Consider the following 12,375-nt stretch of genomic DNA (forward strand, 5'->3'; position numbering starts at 1 on the left):
GCTGTGCTAACATAATAACAAAAGGGTTTTCTAGTGATCAATTAGCCTTGATATGATAAACTTGGATTAGCTAACACAACGTGCTATTGGAACACAGGAGTGATGGTTGCTGATAATGGGCCTCTGTACGCCTATGTAGATATTCCATTAAAAATCAGCTGTTTCCAGATACAATAGTCATTTACAACATTAACAATGTCTACACTGTATTTCTGATCAATTTTATGTTATTTTAATTTCTTTTAAAAAAAAGACATTTCTTTAATAACCCCAAATGTTTGAATGGTAGTGGTAGTGTATCTCCCTGGCATATTACATCATTTATGTAGCAACATACCTGACATTTTGGACTCACCTTGTTGTGCTGTGCTCACTTGAACAGAAAGGTGGCACGGCAGTCCTTGGTGGGCAAATTATGTCATCAAACTTTGGCATCAAAGTCTGGCATTCCCTGGATTTATGGTGCTTTTATGACAACTGGGAACTGTGGAAAAAAAAGCAAGAGTTGAATCATGACGTCAGTGATCTTCAGGTCAGAGCTCTAGAAAGAGGACGAAGTTCCCGACTTGTAATTCTGAGTTGGATGACCGTTCAAAACGTATTTTCCCAGTCAGAGCTTGTTTTTGTCCCGAGGTCCCAGTGGTCTTGAACTCACTGAAGTATGATATTTCTCAGTTCTGAGTTTCCAGTTGTTTTGAGTGCGGCAGAATGTTGGATTGACAGAATGCCTAATGTTTGTCCTTTTAAGCTTGGAAAAGAGACCCCTAAACCCACACATGGACCACACAACCTCTCCACTGAATAGTAGGCTAGTGATTGATTTGTGATGCTTGCAGTTAGCGACCGATTCCTTCCAAACCACTCATTGTTAAATTTGTGATTTCCAACATGTTGTGTAATGTTTATGTTCAATGGCTGGTGAGCCAGATACGTTTTATCTATAATTTCTCTTCATTATTTCTCTTTATATTACAATGATTGAAAAGGATTTGCCATTAGATTGTCGACTTGATTCATGATGACTGCTAGCTAAAAATGTTAAGTCCAATCAAAGCCTCTGTAGATATCATGTGATTTACTGTCATTTTATCTGTGGCCAATGACCTTGAGCCTTCTTTAATGGGCACTTCTGATGTAACTCTATGGCAGCACCCAAGGGGCTTGAATTTTCTAGCTCTACCCATAGATTTTGCAGTGGTGTAGTGTCCCCAGGAGTGACAGAACACTGAACCAATCGCGGCGCAACTAGAGAACAATACCAACCCCTATTGTCCACTGGCTGCCCCACCAACACAGAAAGCACTGATCTAGGCTGAAACACCTGCATTTTGGAGATGCCTTACTCAAGAAAGAAAACAAATGCATTTATTGATAGCAAATGTATTAATGCCAAAATAACATGCAAAATGACAGGTCACCACTGGTTCTGTGTAATTTGAGTATAATGAAGTTTGTTTCTTTTGATGTTTTCTGTCTTCAGATACAGAGAGCTGTGAAAGCCTGTTTTACAGATGAAGAGGGCTCAATGAAGAGAAGTGGTTCTCAGTCCTGGTGAAGGGGACTCAAAGGGGTGCACATTTTAGTTTTTAGCCTTAGCACTACACAGCTGATGCAAATGATCAACTCATCAAGCTTCAAGTGATATTAATTTATGCATTTGTGATGTTATCTTTAGTATGATCTTGCTATGTGTGTTCACATGCATCTATCTATCTATCCAATGTTATCATGATTTGTTATGATACATTACTAATTCACAATGACCTGGTTATGTAAAAGCCTAATAATGACATTATCTTCCATATTCCTGTAGATACCTTCCAACTGGAAATTCCCTCAAAACAATTGCTGACAATTGCCATGTAGGGCACTGCCTCGTGGGGGAATTCAAGTATGTGTGAAAGCCATCTGTGTCCTGCATAACTTCATGATGGACGTGAGGACCAGGAGGGGACCTGCAGCTCGCCGCCGACTGCCATAGGAGAGGTCTGCTGCTCTGCAGGATGTTGCAAGGATGGGGGCCAACAACACAGCACGGGAGACAATCCGTATGTGGGAGATCTTCACCTCCTTCTTCTTCAAAGAGGGTGCTGTTCCCTGGCAACACCAAAGACTACACTATGCACAACTCTTTTAAGAGCCACCCACATTGCAATAAGAGTATTCTTCCATTTACTTAGCTATGTCAACTACAGTTATTCAATAACCAGTTTCTCTCTGTTGGATTTCTACTTCTCAGGTGAGGGTGCTGTTCAGGATAAGGGGATGTACAAAAACAACAGGCTCTTTTAAGAGTCACTCATATTGAAAAAAAATTAGAACAACTAGACACCCTATAACCCAACCTACAGTACACACTTGTGTATTTATGCATCGATGCTATTTGTTTGTTCTAGTGTGCCTTGTCTGTTTTTCAGTATAAAGTACTCTGCAGCCACTCCGTGTGGGACACCAGGTGAGGCCACACACAAATATTCCTGTTGAACACTGTCTCTTTAACTACCTTGCTTTTTCAATAAGTCTCTCTCCTTCACTTCATCTCTCTCCCCCTTCTCCCTAAATCCTCTAGGTTATATCAGCTGTGTCGGTAAACCCCTCCAGCTTGTGAACTGCCTGACACAGAGGGCACAGCATGATCAGAAGTGAAAGGTCACTTGGTCAGGTCAACATGAAGTATTATTAAAGAGATGTTTACATTGAAATACAGATAGAGATGTAATAGTCCCAGAGTTAAGGATCCAAGGTCAGTTTTGCATTCACCTCCTAATGATTATGATGGCTGACAGTGTTGGGATTAAAATAACATAAGGCTTAATCATGCTCTTTCTCTCGTCTGCAGGTACTGTATGTTTTGATGTGAGGGATACCAACTCCCAGTCCCGTCATTGCCACCTCACCTGCTCTAAGATAACTGACGGGCCTACTGGGTGCCCAAGGCTGGTCAGGAAACACTGCTAGACACTTATGTAATTGTATTGACCCGAGAGAATATGAAGTTTAGTAGCACTATAATTCATTCATCATATGCTATCTTCCCTGCTCCTCAGTTCTTAACTCTTTCCCTTTGTCTTTTACACTCTCACACCCCTCTCCCAAACTTCTTTCTTCCTGTGTGTTTTTTATGCACACCAGATGTGCATTGAAGTACAGCTTGAACTTGTATTTATAATATCATACTACAATTATAATATGTATAATGCATGTACTATGTATTTATAACACTTCTTTCATTAAAGCTTTTCAAATTCTCTACTGGTTGAAATTAAGTCTCATTTGATGACATACTACATACTACACCTACGCTTCTGATGGTCCTGCATGGTTTCGAGGCCTGTTCAGAAATCTGTGCTCATGAATGTGCGGCGGCAAAGGAAACTTTGATAATGAATAAAGTGGACTTCGTAGCTTTTATTGGTAAGGTTATCAATACAACTCGGGTTGTGGAAAGCAGAAATGCCAGGTTGAAGGTTATTGTGGAGATGGCAAAATAGATATTGGGAGTAACAGATGTTACTGTTGAAATCGTTGTTGACATGCTGAACAAACCTACGGGTGGAGTGTTTCAGCACGATATAGATAAAGTTTAATTGGGTTGGGGGTTTGGAGGAGGGTGTGGAAGGAGTTAGGGATTTATTTGGTTTAGAATTTGTTCATGGTACTACAGAATTGGGCTGACCATGATTGCACAGTAGGTGGTGACGTGCACTTAAACGATTGTTTGCGGACCGCCATGATATCATAGAAGAAGAAATATTAGTATTATTATTATTATTATTGTTCATCTGAACCGGGCGTGCGCACTGCGCTGTCACCGCCTGCGAAGCAACACCAACCCGTGCGCGTACTGAAAACAAGATTGATCCTGCCTGGTGATAGGACATATCCCAGCAAAAACATAACATTGTATCGCCTATTTAGATCACAGAACACGGACTTTGAGACAGATCATACATAGAGGGGTGAGTTGAGTTGATTTTATTATCTTGATATACAACGAAGCGGTAATGATGACGATGTGGCTGCAGTTGTTTTGCGCTTCCCGTCTGTCTCAAAATGGCGGAGAGGCAGTTACAGCAACAACACACGGTTGGGAAATTGATTATTGTAGCTAAATCATGACCCATCTCACTCTGATACATGTATCCAATGTTGTCTCGGCGTGTAGTTGTAATCCATGACATTTGGAAACTTGGCTAGCATTCACATCGAGTTTGTTTACGTGGAACGTTAGCTTACTAAGGTTTTAAACTTTAGTAGCTAACATAGCAAGTCAGCATAGCAATTAGCCACGGATCAGTTGGTTCGACTTTAAATGGTCCGAATGCGGAATGCTTGATTGAAATTACAGAACTATAGAATATAGTATAGGTTTCTTACTTATGGTAGGTGACAATGTCATGTTTGGTGAGATGACTTGGGCAAGATAAAATGCTAACGAACCGCTTCAATTTCGGTCTTACTAGCTAACGTAACAAGCTGCATTCGTCAACTAGCTAACTGGCTGGAAGGGCGTATGTTGGTCATTGCTGCAACCTTGGATAGCCAATTCCCTCCATGCTAGATCATGTAGCCACCTACCGGTATGTTGGCTAGTAAACCACTTATTAAGTATCACATTTGCTTTACCACCTGCGACGATATTTAATGTAGCTAAGGTAAGGAGTTGTCTACTTGTGTAAGCACTTTTGGAAAATGGCTAACTATAGAAACGTTAATGTCAGACGTTAGCTAACTAGGGCGTTAACTAGGTAACGTTAACGATCTTGCGTGCCATTTGAGTTAAATTAGTAACATCACATTTCTGGTGTTGATTCCTCGAGCATATATGCACATGTCGATCAAGGCTTAAATGGGCTGAATGTCCAAAATAAATCACATCGTTCATGTGATGAAACGGCTTGTTTGCCACCAGAATGTAAGTCTAACAGGGTGGAGTTTTGGCATTATGGTGTTCATCATGAATATAACGTTACACAGATAGTGGTCTCTGGTTGTCTAGTGGCTACTCTACACTGAACATTGGCTGGGTTTATATCTACATTTCGGTTCAAATAGTATAACGTTAAACTAGATATATGGCTAACGTTAGATTCACGATTTTTGTTGTCAGTTAACAAGCCAGAATGGTATTTTAATGAGCCTTTATGGCAAAGACAACGTAGTTTGAGCTAGCTAGCTAACGTTAGCTGTCACTGGGGGGGACTCGTCGAAAATAAAAAAGTAACGTTAATGGCGTATTTCTGTAAGCACTAAATCCGCCATGTTTCGCTGGCAGAGGCCCATGTGAAAATGAATGGCGTATACGGTCTGTGGTAAACGCATGCTTAGATCTTATACACATTGTTCTGAGATGCTCTTATGCAGCTAATGTCACATTTTGTGAATTTTGAATTATGTAATCGGAACAAGCACATTACGTTTTAGTAATTTACCTGCCGCATATAAAGGCGTCATAATTCATAAAGGTCATGCTAACACTATTTCATAAGAAAAAAAACAATATACGATCTCCTAAGCCTGTGTTAACCTTAGACCCTATTTTTGGTGTTCATCCCAAAACCCAATTTCCCCATATGAATGGCTGAATGAACCAGAGGTAACTCATTTCCGTTTTTTAGGACTTCAAACTGGCTAGGTCTATTAGCCAAGTTTGTTTTGCATGGCCCACCCAGTGGGTGGAGATTACCCTTGAGGACCAATTGAATGGTCTAAAATGCACTTAACTGGGTAGTTTGAGCCCTGGATGCTGATTAGGTGACTGCTATGGTATACCATGGGTATGACAAAAATATATTTTTACTGCTCTAATTACATTGGTAACCAGTTTATAATAGCAATAAGGTACCTCAGGGGTTTGTGGTATATTTTCTGGCCTATATACCACGGCTAAGGGCTGTGTCCAGGCACTCCACTATGCGTCGTGCTTAAGAACAGCACTTAGCTGTGGTATATTGGCCATATACCACACCCCCTAGTGCCTTATTGCTTAATTAACTCAGCAAACTTGCAGCACAGTGCCATACAAAACGAACTCTCCCAATGCTGTCTTGACACAGCTGTTTGTGATGTAGGCAGACATTACCTGGCAAATAATCTCCCTTTGAACCCACTAACAATTCAATTTTTTTTTTTTTTAAACCAAACATCAAGGTACACCTGATCTGAATTCTAGGTCATTATTTGCGTTTAAGCAAGTAGGCAGCTGTCATCCATGATTTGAGTGAGGGTGGAATGAACAGTGAGCAACAGGATATTAAAAAGGACATTAAAAACAACAATTAATGAGCCTGTGCTAAACTTCACTGTTTTTGTCAGTCTGCTATTTATTAGTGCATGTACAGTTGGGTCTGAAATTGACACGCTTAAAAAAGATGAGCAAACATTACAATTAAAATATTGAGATATTATTTTATACTAATACAATTGCTCAGAGAATGAGATTTTGTTTTAACTAATACTTTGTTTTTCTTCTCTCAAAGGTAGGGGTCAAAATAATATAATAATAATATAATAAAATGATTGACAACCATGTTTTAACACCTTCCAATATTTCACCTTTTTTCTAAAATGTTTTAAGAGTTGGAGAACACATCGGGAGAGATCTAGGACCATTCCTCCATACAGAATCCTTCCATATCCTTGATATCATTCATCTGCACTTATGGACTGGCCTCTTCATGTCTGGAGACTGAGATGGCCATTTGCAAAATATTGATTTTGTGGCTAATTAACAATTTCTTTGTGGATTTTGATGTGTGCTTGAGGTTGTTGTCTTGCTGGAAGATCCACTTGTCTTGTGGTCAAGTTTCAGTCACCTGGCAGAGGCGTGTGTGTGCGTGTGTGTGTGTGTGTGTGTGTGTGTGTGTTTGTACTGGGTAAAGTTCATGATGCCATTGACCTTAACCAGTGGGGGCAAAATATAAATACAAAACAAATAATTCAAAATTAAATTGTGTGCTAACTGTTTTGATGCCACGATTTTGAAATAGCTAATATTTTTATTTCACCATTCAACGTCTATAGTCAACGGTAGGCAGGTTATCAGCGTGTCACCCACCACTTTACAATGTGAGATTGAGGCAATATAATTGTACTTAAAATAGTGAGGAATGTCTTACCTTGCTTCAAAATAGCCTAGCCAAAATCCAACCATAGAAAGGTGGAGGCAATTCTTTATAAAGACTACCTCATGTCATTAACCAGAATTTCTCGCTTATTCTATTGGTTTTCAAAACTTTTTTTCATTGTCCAGAACCCAAATACACAATCCTAGTCATATTAGCAACCCATACTATTTGTTGCTGTTATATGGTATTTTTCAAATCTTTGATGGTATGACGGTATTTTATGTTTTTGATTAATAAAAGTTCAACATTTGCTTTATCAGCAGTGTGTGACCCTAGGGTGGCAACACATATTCTAAATTATTTCAATGGGTCTTTCTCAGTTCTGATTTGTTTTATACTTTTCAGTTTCAACTTCAACCTAAAACAATTTCCATCAATTTTTGCATTTCCTGCACTCATTTGAGATCATTTCCAGACTGCCACGATGTGGGCAAAACTACCAGGCCTTATTTTTAACCAAATGTTGCAATTGCGATTTAGATCAAAACACTTGGGTGAACTTCTGGAACCATGGAAATAGAACGTTTATTGTAATTCTATAGTTAGATTATAAATAATGGTGTGCACTTTGAATACAGTGTTGTTTGACATGACAACGAATGAAAATGCCATTGACGTGTTATAGTGACAGGGTAGGAACCAATATGATGTTCAGTGTTTCCTAGGGTACCCTATAATTTTTGGCTACATTAAATCTTCATTCATATCATTTTTGGCTACATTAATTAAATCTTCATTCATATAGCCAACATATTCATTCATGCTTCGCCTATTCCTCTTTGATTTAGAAGATACTGTTGCACAAAAAACATGCTGATTTAAGCCTCCACCAGTACTGGTATCAGGCTGTATTAGCTAGATACCTTTGCTCTAGTCAGCTAACTAGCGATTAGCATTAGTGGCTAAAACAATTTCGAGTAACTTGCTAAGAAAATACAAACGAGTTGTTTGCAGATGTAAGAAACACAAACTAATATTGTAATTATGGAACACTTGTGGGTTTATATTAAGATCAAAGTGGAAACAACATCGTTGTCATCAACATTGTTGCATGTGCTGCATTGCCCATGCAGACTGAACGAAAGTGTCTCTTGGTCAAGCAACAACAAATGCGCTCGTTGAGTGACAGGGACTAGGGAGAGCGAGAGAGAGGACTCAAGTAGCGGAGTAAACTATACAAATGGACGTTACACACGGCGTATCACATGTAACAAACCAAACATTCAAATGCCGTTATAGAAGGTAAAGTAAAAACCCAAACCCGTCCGTGCCTATACGGTATACCGCCCAGCCCTATGTCAGTGTTTTCCCACAAATTGCATCTTGGTAAATGTTTGAACATGTTTATTTAGCTGCTTCATTACGGCAGTTGCATGTTCAATAATGGGCTATAGACGTTTTACTATAAGGCAATGGGTGTGCTGTTGTTGCATGTTTTCATTAAGCTCTTAATGAAAAATGTCAGTTCTTTGTACAAGCATGCATAGTATTTTCTGTTGGTCACGTCATTTTGTTTGGACATTTTTTAAAAACAATCTGTGACTGGTGAATGGGGTTCGGTGAGTCGGCAGAGTCGGCAGCAAAATTGCCCGAAATGTGCATCCTAATATTGGGATATTATTTTTGGCGATGTAGCGACAATATCGCGTTCAAAATGTTGAGCTAGTTGGCTGTACCTGCATCAAAGCTCCAGTGTTGTTATATCGTAGCTTGTTCTCAGTCTTTTTAAATAGGGAGCCAATTTGTTTTCAGCACATATTTCCATGACTCATCAAAAGTAGTTTTCTCATTACTCATTTCCCTTTAGAAGACATGATGGGCAATATGTTTGGAACATCGAAACTAGGGCTGCATGATTAATGCAATTCAGATCGAAATTGAGATATTGGTATGTGCAATATCCATATCGCAAGAGGCTGTGATTTTTCTTCTTTATTTGACGATCTAGACTCAACTAGACAACTAGACTCCGGTACCTCTTCCAATGAGACGATCTAGACTGTTCATTCACTCCGCTTGTAATGCACATGCAGGTCAATCACGAGCTTCCCCGCTTAGGTCACGCAGTTAGGTGCTGGTGGGTGAGGAGAGAAAGTGCTTTACCAAAGACGGTACAGTACGAGGTTTAGAAACTCTGTGGCTTTACCTCCGGGTGTGTGTTGGAAACATGAGTGATGTTAGTACTGACGACAGTGTCGTATATGGTGCCAAAGAAGGGTGCTTCTTCAGTGGTATGACAGTATTTTGGCACCAGGCAAACCAATAACAACCAAATGCAAGTTGTTAAAAGTACCTCAGATTTGTGGCGACTACAAGAGGTAACACAACAAATTGATTCAATCATTTGAAGAATGGTGGTGGAGAAAAAAAGCCCAACAGCAGCAAAGCCCCTCAGCCACAACCAGCCACCTACGTCAAACAGGCATTGATTGCCGATGTGTTTTCAGGTATAATGCCCTACCTAAAACATCCCGCAGACACATCATCACCTATCACATAGCCAAATACATGGTTCCTATTTACAGTTGCAAAGACAGCTTCAAGAATATGATAAACAAGCTGGACAGGAGATTCAAGATTCCATCTTGCACATATTTCTCCAAAGTCGCCATTCCAACACTGTATAACAAAATTAATGGAGAAGTTTAAACATGTCGCGTTGAATGACTGGATCAGACTCCAATGTTTTGGACACAGGCTGCACCTTGTAATCGGTAGGCTATGTGTTACATGTTTTTAAGGTATTTTGTTATTCAATTTTAATGATTTGAGTCTACTTCTGCATCATTACACAATCATAAGACTATGGCTGCCTGAATAAATAAATAATTAAGTTATGAACTGATAATTGTAAAATAGTAAATAGGAACTCTTTATTCATTAATACGTGCTGTGCTTATACCACACTGTATTTAGATAAGTCTTGAAGTTCCCACAAGTGCTGAGCAGGTTGTACAGCCTACCTGGTTGGCATGAAAATGAACCACGGGAAAAGCATCCTCAATTTGCTGTTTAAGTGCATAGATGACATGTATTTTTTCCCGCTGCCCCTTGTTGGGAGACGGCTGCATCAAAACAAATGTCACCCATATATATTATTATTTAGTATATGCAAAGACGAGATTAAATCAAGAATAGTCTGATGGGTGACAATATTAGCCTATGTTGTCACTTGTGGATGATGCCCAGCATAAGAAACAATTTTTTTTGTGACTTTTTCAACTCATAGTCGTGCACCTCATGTAGCCTAGCCTTTATGTTTTGATACGGTTTGTATCGCAATTTAAGTGGCCAAATAACTTATTTAAAATGAAGCCCATTAATCCGCTTTACAAGGGTTGTAAAAAGAGCTTCATTAGCATACATAAGCAGCGCGTGAGTTTCATGTTTGGGGAAGATCATTTTCATCATAAAAAATGCACCTTTATAATAAAAGCATTACATGCGTAATTGCATTCACTTTTGATACTGGTATTTTGTTGCTAATGGAACATTCACGCGTATAGCCTACTACCATGTGCGCATTGCTGTGTTTATAATGTGAAGAAATAGCTTAATAGTTTATCAACATTTTAAGCTAAATGTTCTGATCTGCTGCCTCAGCCACATTGCATAAAACGTTTTTTTGATGCTAGTATTTGTTTTCATTTGGCATCTATCGCATCCCACAACTGTCCCAGACAATGTGTGGAATAATATTTTTTAGCATAGAATAGTACAATTTAGTAGATTGACATAGGCTAGCACAATTTATGTTTGTTGTTGTTTGCTGATGAAAAGTACATGTGGACAGTTCTTCCAATATCTTCAATATGCATCTCGGAATTGGATAAGGTTGCGTCCCGGATGTGTCTGTCTTCATTTGTAGCCTGTGAGAAGGGCGCAACGCAGCGCTCAGGGAGAAGGGCGCAACGCAGCGCTCAGGGAGAAGGGCGCAACGCAGCGCTCAGGGAGAAGGGCGCAACGCAGCGCTCAGGGAGAAGGGCGCAACGCAGCGCTCAGGGAGAAGGGCGCGACGCAGCGCTCAGGGAGAAGGGCGCAACGCAGCGCTCAGGGAGAAGGGCGCAACGCAGCGCTCAGGGAGAAGGGCGCAATTTCCACTGGAAGCAAAAGGCATGGATTTATTTTTTAGGGTGCATTACTGCCACACAGAGGGAATGCCGCCATGAAATGTGAGGCATTATCAAGTGCTTGTCAAATTGTGAATGAGAGACTGTTAAAGTGTGTACGCCCTGCATGTGTGCACTCCCTCAAATCGTTTGTAGAAAAATGTTATATTTGATCCAGTTTTGTTCAATTGTATTCTTCATACTATAAAATAATGCCACAGAATTCGAAGGAAATCTAATCTGATAAATGTGTAGCCCACAGCCATTTGGCATAGCCAGATCAGGACCTAACATAAGGGGCGGCAGGTAGCCTAGTGGTTAGTGCGTTAAACCAGTAACCGATCAAATCCCCGAGCTGACAAGGTAAAAATCTGTCCTTCTTAACTGACTTTCCTAGTTAAATAATGTGTATATATATATTTTTTTTTACTCAGACTATGCTATTCTGTTCTTCTGAAATAGACTACATTTTCTTTGTATCATGTTTCTTTAGACCTGTCTAAAATAACTAATGGATTTGTTGTGAAGGTGTAGGCTATATTAGATGGATTTATTAGACTTTTTAAAATGTTCCAAAGGTCTGCATCAGTGGCTTGTAAGGCTATATGTTGAAGCCAAGGAGATGCTAAATGTGTTTATGTTCATTAACGGTCAATTACCTTGAGCCCAACCAGTTATTTGCTTGACAATCACCATCTGATGAAATGATTGCCACATCCCTAAACGGTACACAATTTGAGCGAGTTCCTTCCTACAAATATCCTGGTATTTGGCTTGATACCAAACTGTAATTTAAAGAACATGTCACTGAGCTGGTGAAGAAGTTGAAGTTCAAGGTTTGTTTCTTTTACAGAAACCAAGCATGTCTGAATTTTCTTAACAGGAAATAAATTGTCAAGGCCACTTTTATGTCTATTTTAGATTATGGGGATATTATCTACACTACATACACAAAAGTACGAGGACACCCCTTCAAATGACTGAATTCTGCTATTTCAGCCACACCCTTTCCTGTCAGGTGTATAAAATCAAGCACACAGCCATGCAATCTCCTTAGACAAACATTGCCAGTAGAATGACCTTACAGGGGAGTTCAATGACTTTCAACATGGCACCGTCAAATCAGGTTTTATTTATCT

The 12,375-nt window shown here is 39.6% G+C and overlaps 1 protein-coding gene across 4 annotated transcripts in view; it reads left to right on the forward strand.

Annotated features, from left to right (window-relative positions):
* Nucleotides 1-3,678: 3,678 nt before the first annotated feature.
* Nucleotides 3,679-12,375, forward strand: part of LOC118366054 (lissencephaly-1 homolog B) — a 46,550-nt gene continuing 37,853 nt past the window's right edge. Inside the window, exon 1 of one of the 4 annotated variants that reach the window (XM_035748383.2) lies at nucleotides 3,679-3,959. The gene's annotated coding sequence lies outside the window, so the exon portion shown is untranslated. Of the gene's footprint in view, nucleotides 3,960-3,998; nucleotides 4,087-4,443; nucleotides 4,656-12,375 lie in introns of those variants that run through there. The other 3 variants (XM_035748384.2, XM_035748386.2, XM_035748385.2) reach the window with 3 other exon arrangements.

The sequence above is a fragment of the Oncorhynchus keta genome, chromosome 33 (assembly GCF_023373465.1).
Source record: "Oncorhynchus keta strain PuntledgeMale-10-30-2019 chromosome 33, Oket_V2, whole genome shotgun sequence".
In the NCBI taxonomy this organism is placed as follows: Eukaryota; Metazoa; Chordata; class Actinopteri; order Salmoniformes; family Salmonidae; genus Oncorhynchus; species Oncorhynchus keta.